Here is an 8573-nt window from a genome sequence, read left to right on the forward strand (position 1 = left end):
GGGTATCTTATGAGGTGCTCATTAACCCTGACTTGAAAGTTTGGTCAAGGTGTGGATATGTAAGTTTTATAGAAAGCTTGGAAAAGGGTAAAAACTCCAATGCTTCATTCCATTCAACATTATTTATACAAGAATGAGTAATTTGGGTTTTTAAACTGTCATTTATAACTAGTTTTTCGAAGGTAAATGAATCACAGAGGCCCTAACACATTTGCCTGAAGTCTACTGAGCTTTCCCATCTTCTGCAGAGAAATCACAGATGGATTATAACCTTTGCTTTAAATAAATAGGGGTTGCTAGGTGTCTGATATGTTAAAATTACAAACATAAGAACAGTTCTGTAATGATACACAATTTGTTCCTGCCAAAATTCTCAGTCTATCAGTTCATTTGTGAATACACTAAGCTAAGCACATTGTGTTCCTGGCATCTTAAATATTGAATACCCAGTGTTGAATTCCCTCAATAGGTATTAGACTTTTTAAGCTTTCCTCAGTTATAAATAGAACACTTGACATACATAGCTCATAAGTCTTTTTACATATACACACAAATGAATTTGCATATTCTTCCTCTCCACTGTTTTTTAATGCATTACTTTATTTATTTTTTTAATCAAACCGTAATTTTTACTTTTGTCACACGGGGATTATATATACAAAAAGGGGAAATGCAGGATGTGGGGAAGGGGATGACACAGAAGCATAGGTGTTCAGGGGGAGTACAGATATCTTTCAGAACAGGGTATCAGCTGGGTGAAGGTTCAGGGAACATGTTACTATGACTCTGTCTATGAATCACTTGTTTCTCATCTAAGCTGGTACTATCCACCAAGGTTACCTGTCCACAAGGTCTTTGGCTATTAGTTCTTATCCAGGCTGGTAAATTTCCACCAAAGCTGCCTGTTTACAATATCTTATAGCTATCTGTTTCAGTGTTTTTCCACAGAGACCAAGGCTTTGTGTTAGCAGGCTGACTTAGGCCTGTAGCTGATTTTAGGCCTTCAGTGTATAAGCAAGGCTGCCCCTGACATCTCCCTTTTCCAAGTATAGAAGGACCGTGGCGATTTCAGTCTTACAAAGGCAGGGATAGAGGCCTGACCTCCAGTAATTAAAAGGGACCTTGTAATAGCTCTGGTCCTCCTGTTGTTCAGTGAGGCATGAGGGCCATACCTGTCCCGATGTCTTTTTCCTGGAGAGGGGATACTTTTGACATCAACCCCTATTTAGTCAGGTTTGTCCCTCGGGAAACCCAGAAGGATATTTTTAATTTTTATTTATATTTCCTTGCAGTATTTAGACTTGCAGCCTAAGCAATAATTTAAATTGCCAGTCAGAGGGGTTTCTGGGTGGCCCCTCTCTGTTTGGTCTAGGGGTGGGAGTCCCCTCTTTTAGGTTGGGTGGAGATGGGTTTTGGGAACACCCTGGATAGAGTAACAACTTCGTCTTGAGTCTCATGGTCTTCCATAGCTAACTTATGATAATGTATCTGAATAGGTTTTGCTGTCAGAATTATCTGTTTCACAAAGTTAGCCTATTTAAGGCCCAGGGACCAAAAGAAATAAGCAAAAGTAACCCAATTATCGGTCCCAAAATGGAAGGAATTAGGGTTGTCAATCATGAAGAGGTTGAAAACCAGTTCTCGTACCAGCTCTCATCTTTCCCTCTCTGTTTCTCTGTCTTTTCTCAAGGCCTTCTCTGACTTTTCTCATGTTCTCTTTAATCATCCCTATCTTGTCTATGTAAAAGCAGCATTCTTCTTTAAGGGCTGTACACAGTCTAGAGCTGTACACAGTCTTTTCTATTGTAAAAGAGTAAAGTCCAATGAAGTCCTTTGTAATTTTTGGAGATCACTTCAGACAGTGAAATGACGGATTTCTTCAGATTATTGATGTCAATCTCTGTTATAGCTGTTTGATGTCCTTGTCAAAGGCCCATCGAGGGTCTGATTAGTGTAAGTCCGGAGATCAGCATCAGGATTAGAACTTGCAACAGCAAACACCATGGGTGATTCATTTTTACCTGGAAAAAAAAGGGAATTCTCAGGGAGATTTCTCTTCCCTGGATGTCAATTGTTATTCATCTTATTTATAATTGGGCCTGACTTTGTGTGGGTATCTATTTCATTAATCTTTTTGGCAACCATTTAGCTGTGCCTTCTTTGGCATCAAACAGGCATATCAATCCTCCGCCCCATATGAGAACTGGGTCCAGGCCATTCTATTTAAAGGTAAGAGGGTCCTTCCACATAACTGTAGCATAGTTTTTATTGGTCTCAGCATGACAAAGGCAATAAGCAACAGCTCTGTCATGAGATTTTAGATTAAGAAAATTAAAAATGAACAAGGCATGATGGAGAGTATTTCTGGGAGACTTCTGGGGGTAAAGTTCTCACTCTTTTGTTTTAAAAGCCAATTTTTCAGAGTTCTTGTAAAACCAGGACAAAAGCACCAGTAGCTGTTCCCCCCATACTCAGAGATTTATTCAGATATTATTTTAAAGTTTTATAATCTGTTTTATAGTATCTTGTCTCTGAGGCTTATAAGGATTTCTAGTAATATGGGTAATAATAAATTGTTAACTAAACATCTCAAATGTCTGTTAACAGTCAGTTTTGTTTATCTTAATCTGATATGGAACACCAAGCATAAAAGATACTATAGGCAATACCTAATTATATTTTAATTGTTTCTCTTGTTAAAGTAATTGTAACTAGAAAGCCTGAAAAGGTATCAAATCACATATACATATTTTAATTTTTTTAAATAAAAAAATTAGTAGTATCTACTTATCGTGATTGATTAGGTATAAGTCCTCAAGTATTAACACTATTATGAAAAAGTTGAGGACACTAAAAACAAATTTTGTAATTAGACCTATATACTCTCTAAAGATGTCAAATTGTCTCAGGCTATTATTAAAAGTAGATCTATAAAAATGTTTTATCTTATGGTTATGTTATATAATAGATGACTTTTTAAATCTTAATGATGATATTATAAACATTTTAAAAATTATGTCCATGATTATTAAGCTCTTTTATAATGAGACTGTTACTAGGCCTTTTTCTGGTAGTCAGAAACTGTAATAAGAATTTTGTCAGTCTCTCAGACAACATCAGTTAATTGCTCCTAGACAAATAATCATACTTTTACTCAGAGCACATTTCAGGAGGTTATAAAACAATTTGTCAAAGGTCAATGAAAAGGGAACCAACAATTTACCATAGGTGTTAGGATAGAAAATAAAATATTGTCTGGGCTTATCTACACAAATGTTCACTGATAACCCAGTTGTAGTTCTGTGGCTATCTTCTTTTGGATTTGTTGGAAGGGGATTACTTTCTTGTTCTTTCTAGGGTATAATTTCCCTCCTTGTATTGGAGCTTTCTTGCTATCCTTTGTAGTGCTGGGTTTGTGGGAAGATATTGTGTAAATTTGGTTTTGTCGTGGAATATCTTGGTTTCTCCATCTATGGTAATTGAGAGTTTTGCTGGGTATAGTAGCCTGGGCTGGCATTTGTGTTCTTTTAGAGTCTGTATGGCATCTATCCAGCATCTTCTCGCTTTTATAGTATCTGGTGAGAATTCTGGTGTAATTCTGATAGGTCTGCCTTTCTCCCTTACTGCATTTAATATTCTTTCTTTGTGCACTTGGTGTTTTAATTATTATGTGATGGGAGGTATTTCTTTTCTGGTCTAGCCTATTTGGCGTTCTATAGGCTTCTTGTTTGTTTATGGGGATCTCATTTTTTAGGTTAGAGAAGTTTTGTTCTATAATTTTGTTGAAGATTTGTATTGGCCCTTTCAAGTTGGGAATCTTCACTCTCATCTATACCTATTATCCTTAGGTTTGGTCTTCTCATTGTGTCCAGGATTTCCTGGATGTTTTGTGTTAAGAACTTTTTGCATTTTGCATTTTCTATGACAGTTATGTCAATATTTTCTGTGGTATCTTCTGCACCTGAGTTTCTCCTATCTCTTATATTCTGTTGGTGATGCTTGTGTCTATGACTCCTGATTTCTTTCCTAGGTTTTCTATCTCCAGGGTAGTCTTCATTTGTGATTTCTTTATTGTTTCTATTTCCATTTTTATGTCCTGGATGATTTTGTTCAATTCCTTCACCTGTTTGGTTGTGTTCTCTTGTAATTCTTTAAGGGATTTTTGTGTTTTCTCTTTAAGGGCTTCTACATGTTTACCTGTGTTCTCCTCAAATTCTTTGATAGTGTTATTTATGTCTTTCTTAAAATCCTCTATCATCATCATTAGAAGTGATTTTAAATCTGAATCTTGCTTTCCTCGTGGTATGGGGAATTCAGGACTTTGTAGTGTGGGAGAACTAAGTTCTAATGATGCCAATTACCCTGGGTTGCTGATTCTTATGTTCTTGCATTTGCCTTTCACCATCTGGATCTTAGTGCTACCTTCCCTGTCTCTGACTGGAGCCTGTCTTTCCTATTATCTTGGTTGTATCAGAACTGTGTAGTCTGGGTGTTACTGCTGCGATAAGAGCTGGGGCCCATGATCTGCTCAGTGCTTGGGCCTAGACTGGAAGGAACCAGTGTTCCGGGCCAAGAACGAATTCCTGCATCCTAGTGGGTCCCAGTTATTCCCTGTTTGGGGCTGGTGTTGCTTTCTCCTTACCTAAGATACTGCCCAGGTTTGAGCTCCTGGGAGGCCCACTTCCTCTGGGTTCTGTGAGATTGGGGGCAGAGCTGCCACCTGGGATCTGCTCCTCCTTCACGGTCGTAAACCATTTATTAGCCAGAATGTGTCCATAAGATCACCAACCATTTAGTTAAGTTATACTAAGTCTTACAGAGAATGTATAGGAAGAACATGGTATCCCAGCCCTTAAAGAGGCTAAAGCAAGAAAGAGAATTGTGATTTCAAGACAGCCTGGGCTATAATATTGAGACACACTCCCCAAGAGTATATGTAAATATTTTTATTCCTCCCATTTTCCATAACCAGGTTGTCTTTTAAATGGCTTATTCTGAAATAGTTACTTCAAATATTTGCTTACCACACTGGTGGTGTTCTGTGGTGCTCATTTTTGTAGTGACATCCCTGAGGACTATATTACCCATATTGTGATTTGTCTTCAACTACTGGTCAGGGTCTAGGGTTATATCTCACTAGTAAGGCACACATGCCATGTGTGAGCTCATAGGTTTGATGCTCAACACCATACCATCACAAAAAAGAAACCAGATTCTGACAAACTTTATTTCCATAGGGAAGGTTAGGGGATTTTGTGTGTGTGTGTGTGGGGGGGGTATTGGGAGATGCCCATGTTCCTTTCCCAACTGTACTGCCCTCAGAAACTGTGAGCTGGATGTGAAGGATCAACCCTGAAATTAATGGGAGCAGAGACAGGACAGTAATGAGTTTAAGACCCCAAAACTTGAACATACTAAAACAGGTGTTCTATTGCTGAAGCTCCTTCCCCAACCTTTGAGTAAACTAAATTTTGCATGTTTCCAATTGTCGAAAGCTCCAGTTGTGTCTCTTGTCCTACCTTTTGCAATTGGTTGGAGGAAGCCCCATCTTGGGCACCCACCTGCTCTGGAATATCAAGTCCTAGCAGTCTAAGTGAATGGTCTCTCACTGAGGCCTGACCAGTCAGTCCAGCTAGGAAAAAGGAGATCCAGTGGCGGGCAACAGAGTCAGAGATAGCACAAGTAGTGTGTTGTTTGTGACTTTATGGTCACATGGCAGTGCTCTGGTATTTCTATTTGATGAGAACTGGTGGCTGGGAAATGGAAAACTCTTCTGAACCTGACAGGACTGCTACACTAATGAGCTTACAGCAACTGTGGTTGCTGGCACAAAATCAAAGCCAGTCAACATTCCACCATGGAGGGGGAAGGGGCTCGCAGAGTTACTGATGACTGCTAGGGGAGTGAAAGTCAATTTTCTTTTAAGTATGTGGCCTCTTGTAAGTTGGCCATACCCCGGTCGACAGCCACATACTCATTTGTATATGGACAGTGCAAAGGGGGCTTTGTGGGAGTGTTGCGTATGTGTGTAGAAAGGGGTAGGGGATGATGTTAGAAAAGGGATGAGGAGATCAATGTGGGAGGAGGGAGGAGTTGGGACTAAGAGTGAGGAAGGAGTATGATCGAAATACTGAAAAGCAGCTTCACTATCCTTACCTTGCCTCAACCCCACCACACATGAGTTTGTACATCTGTATAAACTCTTTAAGAACTACTGTGTGCCTTGTTCTCTTCTCCCTCTTGACCCCCTTCCCCTCCCACTTCTCCTTGTCCTCCATCTCTTCTCTTTTCCCTCTCCTCTATTTTGTCTATCTTCCCCACACACCATTCCAGTCTGAAGCCTACAGCATTTGATGGAAAGACTGTAATTTAATTTTAAAAAAAGGACAAAACTTAAAAATTAAGTTTCAAGTATAGGGCTTTGAAAGACATCAGGTAGGTGGAAGGACTTGAGCTTAGGATTCATAAGCTTCATGACAAATGGTTCTACACTGGTTACGGTTCTTACCACCTAGATGAAACAATTTCCTTACACTTTAAAAATGATGCACAATTCATACATGATATTACATATTACTGTCTATATGTTAGCATTTATTTGCATTATATCCTCCATATGTTTTTGCAAACCGTTTTTGCCATCAACATTCTAATCAGAAAATTTATTCTTTTTGATATACTTCGATATTCTAGTTTTTCAAATTGCCATATAGAAAGAAACTCAATACGTAACAAAACTGGTTTTGTAAAAAGCCAAAAAGAATCCCAAAATACATTGTGTGAGATTCTCAAAGAATTAATGAAAATATGTTAAGAGCAGAACTGGATGGATGGCCATGGTGCCTCAGACTTGGTGTCTCAGCACTCAGGAGAGTAGACCAGCCTGGCATACAGAGTGAGACACACCATGTGAAAGAAACAAACCACAACTGCAAATGAATGGGCATATGGATATGCAAGCATGGTGAGATCATACACATCGCGAAGATATTGGTAACATAATAAGCTGGGCATGGAGTATCAAGCCTATAATGCTATCCCTCAGGAGGCTGAGGCAGGACCAAGATTGTAAAGCCAGCCTATGCATATCAAGATCTTGTCTGGAAAACAAAAACCTTGCCAACATTTATAGCCATTTCTAAATCCCATTCCTCAGTTCTGTTTTCTTTTAAGGCAGCAGTAATGGTACATTAGTCTGGTGCATAGTTCAGGAAATAAATATCTCAAGCTATTGGAGAAGAGGAGGAAACAGCACACTGCCCTGTATATACTATCTGACGATGAATTAAATGGCCTCACGTGGCAAAGATGGATAGATTTTTCAAGGTCTCAATTTCACCTTTTCTCAAGTTCTACGATCACAACTAATACAAACATTTTTCAGGGTTGAAAATAGGGAAGTGTGCCCTCTGGGGATCAGAACTAGGAGGAGGCAGATGGGGATATATTTGAGACAATTGCCAGTGCCAGCCAAGCCCTTGCTCTACCCATCAATGAAAATCCCCAACAGGGCTCATGGCAAGCCCAACCCTGAGCAGCAAGCCAATGAAATGATGTGAGAGCTGCACAAGAAGTAGACTGCAGCGTTTGCTTTCTTGCTCATTTGACACCAGCACTGACTAAAAAGAGAGGCACTTAGGAAAACTTGTTTCCCAACTTGTTGAGCTGCATAACGCACCAAGTCACTGTAAGCCCCTACCATGAACAGAGAGAGAAAACCTGCATGACCTGCTGAGTATTCCAGCATTCCCCACTTTTGCTGCTTACTGAGAGGCAAAAAGAAACAAACCTAGCACCCAGCAGACCAATGAACTTCCCAGTCTTTATAATAATCGAATAACTTCCAACCAAGAAAAATAAAACTATAGAAGGGTAAAACTATTTTCATTTTTGTTAGACATTAAAGGGTATAACCAGTGGGACCCATGTGGCATTTATAATTTTTTTTCTTTGGTGAGACAGTATCTCATGTAGATCACACTGCCGTAGAACTTACTATATAGCCACAGATGACCTCAGGCACGTCACTCTATTGCTTTAGATGTCACAGGACTGAAATTGCAGGTGTTCATCCTGTGCCATGTACACAGTCCTTGGCATGGAATCCAGGCCTTATTTCATGCTTGGCAAGCACTCTCCCACTGTACTGCATTCCTAGCACTTCTAAAATCTGTTAGTCAGCAAATACAAGGGCTGAGGTTGGGGACAAGGAATAAACTTTTTAAAAATAGAGTCTTCATTCCAAACAACTTGAGTCAATACTGTAGTCCTCAAAAAGGGAAAAAGTCCTATCAGGCAAGGTAGCATTCAAATAAAAATAAAAGTGCTTGTTTTTTTTCTAACTTGTACAATGCAAGGACAAAAGGTGTGAAGCAATGTAAAAACAAGATTAAACGGATAAAGAGATGAGGAGCTGACAGAATCAAAATTGTAGGAGTCGGGAGGTTGCTCAGTGGCTAAACTGGGGCCTTAGCTTGGATGCCCAGCAACCATATAGAAAGCCTGGTATGACAGCATGCAACTGTAACCCAATTTCTAGGGGACAGAAACAGGCAAATGCCAGGGGACTTACT

Source organism: Arvicanthis niloticus, chromosome X (assembly GCF_011762505.2).
Source record: "Arvicanthis niloticus isolate mArvNil1 chromosome X, mArvNil1.pat.X, whole genome shotgun sequence".
NCBI lineage: Eukaryota > Metazoa > Chordata > Mammalia > Rodentia > Muridae > Arvicanthis > Arvicanthis niloticus.